This window comes from Monodelphis domestica, chromosome 2, assembly GCF_027887165.1.
Source record: "Monodelphis domestica isolate mMonDom1 chromosome 2, mMonDom1.pri, whole genome shotgun sequence".
NCBI classification, from domain to species: Eukaryota; Metazoa; Chordata; class Mammalia; order Didelphimorphia; family Didelphidae; genus Monodelphis; species Monodelphis domestica.
The window spans coordinates 540,375,931-540,389,514 of record NC_077228.1 but is presented as its reverse complement, the minus strand read 5'-3'; positions in this window follow the sequence as shown (position 1 = coordinate 540,389,514).

Sequence of the window (13,584 nt, the reverse complement as noted above, 5' to 3'; positions counted from 1 at the left end):
TATTCTTGGACCCAGGATTCTATTACTAATATCTAATATCTTCTAAAGGAGGTCATTAAAAGACAATCTCCACAAACAACAAAACATTGTAGCAGAACTTTGTGTGTGTGTGATAGCAAAATGGAATTAGAAAAATAAAAACGGAAGGCTAGGCACCCATCAGTTGTGGAATAGTTAAACAAATTATGGTGCATGGAAATCTTGGAAGATTACTGTACTGCAATGAATGATAAATGGGATGAATGCAGAGAAACATGGTAAGACCTTTGGGAACTGAGGCAGAGTGAAGTCTGTGGAGCCAAGAAGACAGTGTGCACAATCACTCACAGCATCAATGGAAAGAACAACAACCGGCCAGAAAACCAAAATATTCATGCTGTGAAAGCATAACAATGGGAATGTATCTTAGGAAGCTTGAAAGAAGAAATAAGAGCAGACCACCTACCCCATCCCTTTTCAGAGGTGAATTGTGCCCATAAGTGGGTTTACCTCCGTGCCTCATCTATAAAATGAGCTGGAGAAGGAAATGGCAAACCACTCTGGTATCTGCCAAGAAAACCCCCAAATGGGGTCACAAAGAGTCTGACATGACTGAAATGACTCAACAACAAGACAACCTGAAGGAATCATGTTGGAGATTCTTTTGGCAAATGAGCCCTTTAGCTTCCCCTCTGAAGAGAAGTGACCCTGAGGTGACATAACTTTTCAAGGTCTCAGTTTCTTCTTCTGTACAATGAGGAGGTTGTATTGAGGATCTCTAAGAAACTTTCCAAGTATCTAGACTCCACCATGTTCCCTGGGAGAGTATATTAGATTGGAATTGAGGCCTCCTGAGATCAGATCTACAATAGGACTTTGGGCAAATCACTTTCCTCATTTTACTAATGAGAAAACAAATGACTTCTTATTGAAATTTCCTTTTTCATATGAACTTTATCTCATGGATCTTCACTTTGGGTTTGCTTATATCAACTGCTCTCAAAATGCAGCCCTTGGACCCCATGGGGTCTTCAGGACCTTTTCGGAGGATCTGTGAGGACAAAACGATTTTCCCATAACATTGAGATGTCATTTGCCACTTAAAGCAGTCAGGTCTTTTCCAAATACATATGTGTGAGCTACAAATGTCTTCATATACTTCATCCAGGTAAGTTGAATTCAGAAGCAGATGTGATTGTGGTGATGTAAGAGAAAACCTCAAACTTCTACTGAGTCAGGTATCAAAGAGATTTGCCCAATTTGGCAAAGGAAAGCAATCATCTCACTTGTTTTATTTGTAAAAAAGACATTTTTTCATAAAAGTGTTCTTTATATAAATAGCTAATGGGTTGACTATTATTTTAAATAGTTTAATACATATTCCAAAATGCCTCAGTTACAGCTTTAATATAGTTAAGTGTCCGGGACTATAGCCTCTGGGGTCGTTAATGCTTTTTAAGAGTAAAGGGGGGGGGGCAGCTGGGTAGCTCAGTGGATTGAGAACCATACCTAGAGACGGGAGGTCCTAGGTTCAAATCTGGCCTCAGCCACTTCCTAGCTGTGTGACCCTGGGCAAGTCACTTGACCCCCATTGCCTAGCCCTGACCACTCTTTTGCCTTGGAGCCAATACACAGTATTGACTCCAAGACGGAAGGTAAGGGTTTAAAAAAAAAAAAAAGTAAAGGGGTCCTGGGTCCCAAACAGTGGAGAAGCTCCAGCTCCCAGGAAGCAAGTTCTCAGCAGTTCACAGCCGACTGGAGTTGAGCGAACATCACAGGAAGACCACCAGAGGGCAGTGGTTCCCCAGAAAAGCCCTTTGCTTCTCCAGCTCAGAAGGGCAGCTCAATGGAGGTTCCATGGAGCCATCTCTTTGCCCATTTCCCCCTTGCTCGATCCAAGGCAGCGGTCCCTGCGGCAGGATTCCCAGATGAGCTGCAAACCGTGGGCAGCGCCCTTTCCTCCGGCTGTGCAAGAATGATGGCAGCATGATATTAGCTGTACTCTTCTGCTTCTGCATTTCCAGGCAGTCCTGGTGGGATGGCCGCTCCCCCGCAGACCTCCAAATTCAGTTAGAGCCAGAGCGTCCTGATGGCTTAGGTAGTCCTCTTACACGCTGCTTTGGCCAGACACAGCATTTAGGACCAGGGACTGTCTGGTGCCTCTTTCTGTCTCTAGCTCAGGGCTTAGCCCTGTGCCTGGTGCCTAGTAGGGGCTTAATCAGTGTTTACAGATTGATTGATTGACTGGAGAGCTGAAGCAGAAGAGAAACTTCAGAGGCCAGACACCAGCCTTGGATTACACAAATAAAGGAACTGAGGCCCAGGGAGGCTGTGAGTGTCCCCAGGTCTCACATCTCTAGAAGTGGGGTTAGAACCTTGGTTCTCTGACTACAACTACTAATGTTTCCACCAGCATTGATTAAATGCCTGCTGTGTATTAGCTAGGCACTAGGAGCACAAAGGCAAACATGAGACAAGCTGGAGGGAGCCTATATTTAGGGGGTCTGGGGTTCTGGCCAGAGCCTCACTAAGGACCTCTAGACAGGGTCTGGGAGTCTTGCCAGAAGTGAGCTGGCAAAGTATGGAATTTGCTTGGAGTGGGGCTTGGTTATTTGGGGATACTATTTTTTTAAGCAAACAAAATTAATCCATTGAATAAATAGCATTTATCCACATCCATTAGCTCTTTCGCTTATGGCCAAGTAGATTTATACATCTCCCAATCTGGGCTTTCTGGCCTAAATTCATGGGTACCAGAACCTTAGAGCTGGAAGAAGCCTTGGAGGATGTCTATCTAGTCCTGTGATACAGCATCATCTCCATTCCATGACCAGGAAATGCTCCTGCATTTGGTCAAAATCTTCTAACTGGCCCAAAATCCCCTCTTGTGTCTATATTGTGGGGAAGGCAGGGAGAAGAAATCAGTCCTGCTCGTCTGGTCTTCTCTTGGCTTATTCATTAGCAGATGTTGGGAAAAGACTCGTAGCTCCCACTTGGGGAAAAGGTTCCAAAACAGGCCTAGTTCCAATATCAAAAGCATGTCTTAGAGTAGGAGGAGGGCCCAGGGTCTCTGGACGGTCTGTATTAGAGGAGAGTGTCTGCTAGAAGTATGGATCATTGGGCATGTGAACGTAAGTAAAGCATGAATCTCATATCACTTCCATTAACTGTATTTGGGAAAGAAAGAAAAAGAAAGAAAGAAGGGGGGGGGGTAGGGAGGGAAGTGAAGGAATAGGAAATTAGTGAAAAGGGAAAGGGAAGGGAGAGAGGGTAAAAGAAAGGGGGGGGGAGTGAAGAAATAAAAGTATTATATTAAACATTTATTATAACCCAGAGGCAGCTAGATGATGTAGTGGATAGAGTGCCAGGCCAAGAGTTAGGAAGACTCATCTTCCTGAGTTAAAATCTGGCCTCAGACACTTATTAGCTGTGTGAAACTGAGCAAGTCACTAAACCTGTTGACCTGAGTTTCCTTATCTGCAAAATGAGCCAGAGAAGGAAATGGTAAAGCCCTCCAGTCTCTTTGCCAAGAAAACCCCAAATAAGGTCATGAAGACATGACTCAAACAATCCATCAACAACAAAATAAGCCATAAATACTGTTAAGTACTAGCAATACCAATGCAATTAATTTGAGGAAATTCCTGAGGAAAGAAAAGTGTGGCTAAACAGCAGTTCATTTACTTTTCTTTAAACTGTTCTTCAGATTTGGTAAGAACCAGAAGGGGGTCATGGCAGACAAGAAATGTCATGGATATATCAGGTGCATTTAGAGAGGGATAGAGTCCAGAGTGAGGGAGAAGACCATCTCTGGCCTTTCAGTAGGCATGCCTAGTCTGTACACCTCTGGGGAGACTTGACTCAGTACTTCAAACCACAGTTTGATGGAGTCACAGATAGCTGGAGAGGCCAAGAGAGGGTGGCCAGGACAGTGAATGATTCTGAGTTTAGGCCACATGTAGATTATTTGAAGAAATTGAAAATGTAAGTATTTCACAGTAGTAGATTTGTGTTCTGCCTTTTTTCAATACCCATACATGAGGATTCCCAAAACATATTTGCATTTACCTGGAAAGGTTCTATTTACACATGGTGTCATCTGAATCAAAATTATGTAGAAAGTCCAACTTTATTTTCCTAAATTTTGACACAAGATTTGGCAAATATCAAGTTTAAGGAGAGCCATTAAACATACTTTGTGGATGATTTGCTCTTGGCCGCACCAAATGCTGCAACATGCCAAGAAGATAGCAAAAATCTCCTGTTTGAATTATATAAGAGAGGACACATGATCTCAAAGTCAAAGATTCAGTGGTGTCTCCCAAAAATGTAGTATTTAGGATTTGTTTTAACTGATGGTGCCTGCTTCATTTCCCCTAAGTGTATTGAAGATATCAAAAAAAAAAAAATTGAGTGCCCCATCCACTAAGAGACAGTTGAGAGCAATTTTGGGAATAACAGGATTATGTAGGCAATGGATTCCTTATTATGGGGAAATCACTAAGCCCCTTATTAGCATTGACAAAAGATGCAGTCACTGAACCACTTAGGTTAGAGGCTAAACACCTAGCAGAACTTACTAAATTAAAACAGACTATCCTATCTGCCCTTGTTCTAGGCATCCCAGATTAAAACAAGCCATTTACTATACATGTACATGAACAGAGAGGGGTAGCTTCAGATGTTTTAACACAAGTTTTAGGACTTGTTCACTGTCCAACTGCATATTATTTGATTTAACTAGAACCAATATCTTCAGGAGCACCACCAAGTCTTAGAGGCATGACTACAGCAGCTTTGGTAGTAACAAAATCTGTGGATTTAGTATTGGGATGCCCACTAAAGATAATGTGCCCTCATGAAGTTGAAGCATTGTTGCTAAGGCATAGAACACAGGCATTCTCTGACCAACAACTTTAAAGATATGAATTAGGAAATGAAAATATCACTGTAAAATGCTGCACAACACTCAATCCTGACACCTTGCTTCCAGATTTACCAGTCACAGGAGAACCATTGCATAATTGTGAATCATTAGTATCCATGGCAGAAAAGCTTTGTGATAATCTCTTGGACGCCACTTTGGAAAATTCAGATCTAATTCTGTTTACAGATGATTCATACTTTATAAGGGATGGTATATGTTACATTGGAGCAGCTACCATCACTCTGTGGGCAGCTTCACTGCCACTCTGTGGGCAGCTTCACTGCCATCAAATATAAGTGCTCAAGGTGCAGAATTAATAACTTTTAAACATGCTTGTGTAATTGCAAGAGACAAGAAAGCAACAATCTACACTGACTCAATATTTGCTTTAGAAATATGTCACACTGTTGATATGCTTTGACTTAAAAGGAGATTTTTAACATCAGCTGTAAAAAATATCACAATTTCTAAAATCATGAATGAGGTTCTCTCTGCTCTCCAACTATCTGAAACCCTGGCTGTTGTACATTGCTCTGCCCATACAGGTGGAACTGACCCTATCTCTAGAGGAAACCACAAGACAGATGCTGCCACAAAACTCACTGCTATAGAAGGCCCTGAATTAATTTTAAATTTGGCAACTATCAATGACTTGGATTTATCCCTTTTCTATAATGAAAAAGAAATTAAAAGATGGAAACAAAACTTCAAGGCAAGAAGGATTAATGGAGTATGGGTGACATCTGAAGGAAAACCCCTATTCCCTAGAAGTTTTTATAATCAAATATGTCAATCCATCCATAAAAATGGTCATTTTGGAACCCAAGGCATTGTAGACTTAAGCTGCATTTGCAGATAGTTAGCAAAATTTAATTGCTTATTGTAAAGCTGATGCTGAAATTATGTTTAATGGAAATATATATAGATAAGATAGTCTGAAAATTATATATATATATATGTATATATATGTATATATATATATATAATAGGGAAACTGTTTTAGTTAACTTAGCAAGAGTAAATAGTATTAGCACTAAGATTCAAATTTCTTGTAGTGGTTTTGTTTAAACATTTATTGTACTGAATTTATTGTAAAACCTTAAAACTACCCTTACCCTGTGATAAAGGATGGAAAGGTTTGCAATTTGCAAAACTGTGCAAAAACTGAAAAGGGCAAACCTAGGTATGATTCACAGTGGCATGTGACCAAGGGTCACATGAGAGCCTGAGCTGGAGGATCTGGGAAGACTTTATCTTGCCCCAGTGGAATTTTCTTCTGGGCTCCTGAGGAAGTCAACAGGAAGGTCTTAAGAGGATTTTTCCTGTGTTGAACTGAGGAAGGGTTCCTGTATCTAGCTTATGGCAGAATTCAGTCTCACTTGAACATCAGGACTTGCTTGGGCATCTAACAACAACAGATCCTGACTCTAACTGTTTTTTGGACCCCTGCCGAGTAAGATTTGGGAACTTGGTTAAGTTTTAGTTTAGTAACTTAGTTAGCATAGTTAGTTAGTTTTTTAAAATAAGAATAAGCATAAGTAAATCTCTAAGCCCTTACTCCTTTCCCTTCTGAAACAATAAAATAGTTTTTTATATGTTTTTTCCTCTTGTGTTTCCCTTATCCAAAATCCTATCCTAACAACCCAAACTTTCCTGCATAGAATTCCTTAGAGTAGATTTAGTAAATTGGTAACTATAATAAAAATAAGTGACCTTGGGAAGGTCACAACAACAACCAAAAAAGGGGGGGGGGACAATTGTGGAAAAGAAACTAGAACAAATTCTGAACTTTCTGCCACTGTGTTGGAACAAGCAACAGTGGGAATATTAGAGAGAGAAGAAATTGTCAAGACTGACAGTTGGTGGGGGAAGGGGCAATTGGGAGTGGCAGTGGGTCTTGTGATTAGCACTTCCTTCCTGGCATTGGAAGGGTGAGGAGCGCTTCTTCCCAGTCTCTGGATTTAAGTGCCTCTATTTTCTCAGCCCAAAGAGACAGGACCAACCAGTACTTAAAGTCAGAACTTTTCTTGTTGTTTGCTGTCTACTGCTAAGATTTTGAAATTAAGAAAACTAGCACAGATATAGCATAGACAGGAATAAGAGAAACTCTCCACCAGCCTGTGAGGCCTGGCCTCAGCTCCAAAGCTAAGACTCCAATCTTATTTAGGAACATCCCTCTTCCCTTTTCCCTGATACCTCTCCAATCCGAACTGGTTATTAAAATTTATCTTATTTGAATATCACAGTCAGATAAGTGGACTATCTTTTCTGGGGCATTGAGGGAGATGAACCTTAGTTTAATCATTCAACTACACACAGTTCTTATTGGACCCCTGCTGGGCAACCAAAGTCTGGGGAAAGACTTGTCCCTCAGGAGGATCCATGTTTACCTGTTTTAGGGCATCTTCAACATCAATCCATAGAGAAGATATCCCCACAGGCTATCATAAGTGGCCCATTTCTTGGACACCCCCATTTTGTTCAAAAATAGCCTCTTGGAAGGGGGCATCTCTCTCCTTTTGCCTCACCGGAAGCCATATTCCCTCTCTCCCTTCAGCTCCTCCATTCCCTGCTACAAACCTTCCATATCCCCTGTTCTTTATATCCACTCATCTTTCCCTATAAATATTATACCCATAGCTCCCACTTGGAGAACAGGTTCCAAAACAGGCCTAGTTCCAAGATCAAAAGCTTGTCTCAGAGTAGGAGGAGGGCCCAGGGTCTCTGGAGGGTCTGTATTAGAGGAGAGAGTCTGCTAGAAGTATGGATCATTGGGCATGTGAACAAAAGGAAAGGGAGAGAGGAAAGAAGAAAGGGAGGGGGAGTGAAAAAATAAAAGTATGGTATTAAACATTTATTATAATACAGGGGCAGCTAGATTGTGCAGTGGATAGAGCACCAGACTGAGAGTTAGGAAGACTCATATTTCTGAGTTCAAATCTGGCCTCAGACATTTATTAGCTGTGTGAACCTGAGCAAGTCACTAAACCTGTTGACCTAAGTTTCCTTATCTGCAAAATGAGCTGGAGAAAGAAATGGCAAAGCCCTCCAGTCTCTTTTTCAAAAGAAAACCCTGAATAAGGCCATGAAGACATGACTCAAACAACCCATCAACAACAAAATAAGCCAGAAACAGTGTTAAGTGCTAGCAATACCAATGCAACTAATTTGAGGAAATTCCTGCTACCCTGAGCCAAGAAGTAGAGTGAAAAGACAAGTCCTCCTGCCTTCTTCTGGCTTCCCAATGTGTCCCTCTTCCTCTCTAAGTGGTCCATCCCCAGGCACTCAGTTGCTTCTAGGGGAGGGGAGAGAGGACCATTAATTAGCTTTCACCAGGTCCAGATGGGCTTGTCAGCTGGGCCCTCTGAGTGCCCTCAGGCTTGGGATCCTCAGAGCTCTTGGGAAACATTTTTAAATCAGCTGATTAGAATAAACACAACCTACTTGCCTTCTATGTACTGAATTAATGATATGTTTTACTTTTCTTCTTTTAAAAATTAGTTTCATTGATGTTTTTTGCTTCATAACCAGTTTCCCATGTATTCTGCCTTCCACTCTCAGACAAGATTGTCCCATAAATCAAATAATACTTTTTACAGAAATAAAAAGGCAACACAACTGATGGATACATTGAAAAAGTCTGAAAACATGTAGAATGTAGAAAACCTGGGGTCTAGGTTGGAGGTGTCTTCTCTTATCTCTTCATTCAATTCTGGCTTGATCTTCATAATTTTGTTACATTTACTTGTGATGTTTTGGTATATCATCATTCTTTCCATTTACATTGTTGTAGTTACTGAGCTTATTTTTTCCTTGCACTTCTGACTTCACTCTACATCATTTCCTATACATCTCTCCATGCTTCCCTGTTTTCATCAGAAACATCCTTTCTTTCAGCCCAGTAACATGCCTTTACATTCATGTATCACAATTTGATGAACATCTACTTTGTTTTCAAATCTTTGCTATCACAAAAATTGATGCTACAAAAGTTTTGGAGTGTATGGGGGCTTTTTTCCTTATCAATGACTTCCTTGGGTATAAGCCTAGTAATGGAATCTATGGTTCAAAGAGTATGAACATTTCCAACACTATTTGTATAATTCTAAATGCTTTCCAAAATAGCTGTACCATTTCACAACAATCCACCAACAATGTATTAGTGTACCTAACCTTAACTCTACAACCATTGCAACATTAACTATTTCCATTGTTTTTCTCATTTTTTTCAATCTGCAGTGTGTTAAATGAAACTTTAAAATTGTTTTGATTTGCAGACAGAAATAAAAACAGATTATTTAAATGTTTTCAATACCAACCCCTCATCACAGACATCTGGTGCAAAAAAATCCCATTCAATTGCTTTTCTTATCCTCTATGCATTAATGTTATCTGTGCAGAAGCTTTGTAATTTTAGGAAATCAAAATTATCCACATGACTTTTTTCAGGTGATTATAGATGCTATGGTTGACAATACCCAGAGTTTGAAAAAATTCTTGATGAGAGTCTAAAATACTGGGCTGGATCAAATAAGATGACAGCATGAACCAATAAACAAAGGGTAGAATTGCTGGTAAATATGGAACCTGGTATAGTACAACATTTAGAAAAAAATGGGGGAGAAAACTGAAATGAACCAGCAGGCAAAGGAGTTTTTCTTCTGTTTTAAGACCAAAAATGAAGAGATGAGGTATGGGGGTCTAGCTATAGGGAATCCTATAGGAAAATAGCATCTGGAGGTGTAAGGGCATATGCCAGTGAAGTGGTGCACTTCATAAGCGAGTCCAGATACCCAGAAGTTCAAATTAATGGAACCAATATTTATTACTAGCCAGGGCAAACCTTCATAACGAAAGCTGCACCGGACTGCATTTACATGGCAGTTTTTATAGGGTGAGAGATACAAAGCAAATAGTGTTCATTATGAAACGTAGCCTTGATGGAGTGAGAAGCCTTATCATCTAGAAGCTGTACTGGTCAGTGGTGTGGGGTACAGGACCTCCCATTGTATATCGTATCCTAGCCTGGAAGTTACTTTCTCACAGAGCCTGATTGTATGTTGTTTTGGTTCTGAGCTGACTAACCTTCACAGGAAAGCACAGTTCTGATTTCTACTTTCCCAGGGAAAAACAGGTTTTCTGGTCAATGACTTAGTTTGCCTCACTTCAATCCCTCCTTTTCTTGTGTGGGTGAGTGGGCCAGGGAGGGTAGTGAGACCACAAGACCAAAAGTCTGACTGCCGTTAGACACCAGTGGACATAGGACATGGGGCAATTTATTAAGCAGGGGCCATACCAGGCTTCTGGGGGATCATCAGGAGATTGTGAAAATAGGGGGAGGGGTAGAAACTCAGAGGTGGAGTGTGGGAAGCCATCAAGCTTTGGGAGCTGTCCAGCACTCTCCTTGAGGGTGAGGGCTTGCTCTGTCTAGATGTGACAATTCAGTCGAGTAATGGAGATGAGAAGCACTGTGTACTCAGGCCCATGTGCATAGGCATCACACAAAGTTCCACCATAGCACAGAGTTCGTTTATTATATAGGGTTTCAAGTACATACTGCTTTGGTACACAATCAATTTTCTACATATGTTTCCATGGAACTTAACAACAAGGCGCATAGCCTAAGGAGATAGTCAACAAAACATTGTTGCTATAGATGGATGACATAGACAGGGTGATCTAGAGGTTAGTTCTCCCTGACCTAGAGAATCATTGTTACTTTTGGTCAGCTTTCACAATCAATCACAATTACTTAGCAGATGGCAACAAAACATTTCATTGCTAGGTACAAGGTTAAATGACAATTTAATGAAGACCAAATTGGGGTCTTCTTCAATTTACAAGTTCTGTTTTTCTCGCGTTACTTTAAAGCACCTGGCCATGTTGCCTGGTTTCTGTCCATAAACAGAATTCAGTGAGTGTATCTTGAAGGTGATTGATGTTCTTGGCTTGCCTGGCTTATAAAGGGAGTGAATGTAACTTCTGTGGAGAAGAGAGGGAGGGGGGCAATAGGTAGTGATCTCTAGGTTTTAATTCTGTGAATGTAATCTTTTAGGGTAATAGTCTGGGGGGATTAAGATGCCATATATGTTTATTGCTCCTATAAGTATTTGCTCTCATATTAGTTTTCCTGTATTGGGGAGGGAATAATAATCATAACAAGTCCATTAGTTAGGAAAGTTGGAGAGAGAGGTCACAGAGGGGGATCAGTGGGACCTCATTCTCTGGGGGCTGCCTTGCAGACCCCATTTCCCCAGACTGTGACCTTGTCAGCCAGTGAGGGGTATGATGGCCTCCAGCAATCAAGCCCACAGTTTCTGACATGGTCACACATGAGTTCCAGAGTTACAAAGTGACTTTCTGGAAAAATAAGGCACCCATGGACCCGACTTCTCTCTCTAATGGAATTGTTATGATTATTGTTACTTAGAACTAAGTAAAATTCTAATTAAATATTCTATGACAAAACACCAAAATGATATTAGAATGACTGCATGACAATTTCAGCTTCAAAATAATTTTAAAAATCAAATGCAAAATCTCAACATTGAAATTAAATTTTAAAAATTCCCTCAAACTACATTGCTTCTAACTGCCCCTAATTTTAAAATCTGTCATATTCTCGCCCCCTTTGGGGAGGTCGAGATGCTAGGTATTTAAAAACCTTTTTTCATTCACTTTGAATTACTTAGTTAACATCTATAACTATGCTTAAATGGCTTAGACATTTTACTCCTAGTTACCATTACTTTTATCCCTTAACTCTTATATGAAAAAAAAAATAATGTTGCTACTGAGTCACAGCCAAAGCAAAAAGCCTGTAGATAAAAATATTGTGGAAATAATTCTTTTGTTGTGAGTTAACTCCTGAGTTAACCTAGTTCTAACCTTACTAAATTCGTTTTGGGCACAATTTCCATTTCCTGCATATCTATTCATTGTCAACAAGGACTGCATTTACCATTCCACTTGGGCCTAGTCTATAGGAGATTTCATTAGTATTCCTAGGCACAACAGTCTTCCTTCTAAGCTCATTGTTTCCTGCCTTGAAGCTCCAAAATGTGTACACTTTGCTGGTACTGAGAAGCAATTTGATGTTCCATCTGAACCTTGTTCATCAAAAATGTTGCTTAGAATTTTCTTTATATATATATATATATATATATATATATATATATATATATATATATATATATATATATATATATATATATATATATATATATATATATATATATATATATATATTGCTTCCCCCCTTTCTGGCACTGATGTTTAACACGTTTTCCTAATGACCTGAATTCTTCCTCTGTTTAAAGCCTTAGGGAAAAGGGACCTCTTTAAATCTGCTTAGTTAGTTGAAATCGCTAAAAATGTCTGTCTATCTGCCTTCACAATTCCTGTATTTTTCAGGCTTTGCCTCTCTAAGGCTTCCTACATTATAGGGAATCCAGCTGGGCATCCTCTCAGTTCTCTCATCATCTGAAACCATACCTGCAGGTATGCATATTTGTTCCTGTGACTGCATCAATAACCAATTTTTCTCCAAAACATTTCTTTTCTCAATTATCTTCCCATACAATTCAGACTACAATGGCAATTCTCTCTAGCCATGTTCAGGGTTAAGCCTAACCCTAAACCCTAACCCTTGTGTACAAGGGAATGACCAGAAGCAAAGAAAATTTGAATTTTGAAGAAATGCATCAGAAGATGAGTAGATGGAACCCCACAAGACCTGGGGGGATGGGATGGAATTGGAGACAGGCTCAAAAGCAGTTGGAAGTAAAGACCAAAGTTCTTATCTTGGTCTCTTTGGAGATGGGAGGGAGAACTACTTGGCTGTTAAAAAACCCAAATCTCTCTATCCTTTTATCTGAGTAGAAGAAAGAAGATCTTATTTCTCAAATGGTGGCAATCTTTGTAATAAGGACTCTCTTGTTCCCTTAGGGGAACCCAGAGCTTATTTCTGAAAAAGATTCCCCAATCAAACCCTCAAGAGCTATATAGGGAAGATACTTTAGAGATTTTCCTCTTCCCCTTGTCCTTTCATTACCCCTTCAGCCCTTTATATCCAAATAAATTAGACATCTTGATTTATAATAGAACTTGAATCAGAGTCCATGTGTTAGGAGGGGAACTTCAAAATCCATCATTTCAAGAAGGAGGCTGAGAGAAAATCTGATTTACCCTTCAGTTTAGTCAGACTGACTCTATTGGTAAACAGCTCAGCTTGGGGAAAGGGGAAGGAGGGAGGGAAGGAGGGAGGGAGGAAGGAAGGAAGGAAGGAAGGAAGGAAGGAAGGAAGGAAGGAAGGAAGGAAGGAAGGAAGGAAGGAAGGAAGGAAGGAAGGAAGGAAGGAAGGAAGGAAGCAGAAAGAAAGAAAGAAAGAAAGAAGGAAGGAAGGAAGGAAGGAAGCAAGGAAGCAAAGAAGCAAGGAAGCAAGGAAGGAAGGAAGCAAGGAAGGAAGGAAGGAAGTGTCATGTATTCAATTCCCAAATATCTGAATATTGGTTCCTCTCCTTTAAAGTTCCCCTTGCTAATACAATTTTGGCACCCCAGGAAAAAGCCAGAATCCATCTCAGGCAACTGAAAGGAGGGTTGTCAGTTGGAACTTCTAAACAAGGGTAGCCATTTTAAAGGGTCAAGGACAGAGGATTTTTTAAGAGAACAACACAATG